General features: G+C 47.6%; 1 long non-coding RNA gene across 1 annotated transcript; it reads right to left on the reverse strand.

The window, feature by feature from the left end:
* Positions 1-59: 59 nt before the first annotated feature.
* Positions 60-902, reverse strand: LOC127926695 (uncharacterized). Its single transcript, XR_008124885.1, has 3 exons — positions 848-902; positions 519-607; positions 60-483 (listed from the first exon to the last, which is right to left on the reverse strand). It is a non-coding gene; the product is annotated as an uncharacterized LOC127926695 (long non-coding RNA).
* Between the last annotated feature and the right edge of the window lie 116 nt (positions 903-1,018).

Below are 1,018 nucleotides of genomic sequence, written 5' to 3' on the forward strand. Positions count from 1 at the left end.
CACACACACACACACACCACACTCACACACACACACACACCACACCTGCAATCACACACACACCTGCACTCTGCAATCACAGACACACACAAACAAACACCTGCACTCTGCAATCACAGACACACACAAACACCTGCACTCTGCAATCACAGACACACACAAACACCTGCACTCTGCAATCACAGACACACAGACACACACAAACACCTGCACTCTGCAATCACAGACACACAGACACACACAAACACCTGCACTCTGCAATCACAGACACACAGACACACCTGCACTCTACAATCACAGACACACACAGACACACCTGCACTCTACAATCACAGACACACACAGACACACCTGCACTCTACAATCACAGACACACACAGACACCTGCACTCTGCAATCACAGACACACACAGACACCTGCACTCTACAATCACAGACACACACAGACACCTGCACTCTGCAATCACAGACACACACAGACACCTGCACTCTACAATCACAGACACACACAGACACACCTGCACTCTGCACTCACCTCCATGAAGGAGATGCCCACGCTCCAGACGTCTGAATGGATACCATACTGCTCCCCAGATATCCTCTCCGGCTGCAGGGTACAAACAAGGGAGTCAGATGAGCTGTGGTGGACTTGAGATGTACGGAATGTGATTGTGTTATGCTATAGTGTGTTCAACTGAGCCATTTGTGGTTACTGCATGATCAGATGTGTCCTGTCAAAGTTTCTCCTACCACATGTTCAAGGCTGGACCCCCAAAACACCATCCAGAGCCTCTTTCACCAAGATGTCCAGCCACCACCAACATCTATTCATATTAGGTCTACTTACTGCCATGTAGGCGTTGGTTCCCACATATGTCTTGGCGATGGAATTCACCAACTGCAAAACAAAAGAGGTTAGATTGATCAACTGTAGATGGGTGAATGGGTTTCTTTCTTTCCCTCAGTAACAATTAACTGAGCAAAATACTTGTGCTTTTACTGTTGTCTTCCAGTTGAT

This window comes from Oncorhynchus keta, unplaced genomic scaffold (assembly GCF_023373465.1).
Source record: "Oncorhynchus keta strain PuntledgeMale-10-30-2019 unplaced genomic scaffold, Oket_V2 Un_contig_8054_pilon_pilon, whole genome shotgun sequence".
Taxonomy (NCBI): domain Eukaryota; kingdom Metazoa; phylum Chordata; class Actinopteri; order Salmoniformes; family Salmonidae; genus Oncorhynchus; species Oncorhynchus keta.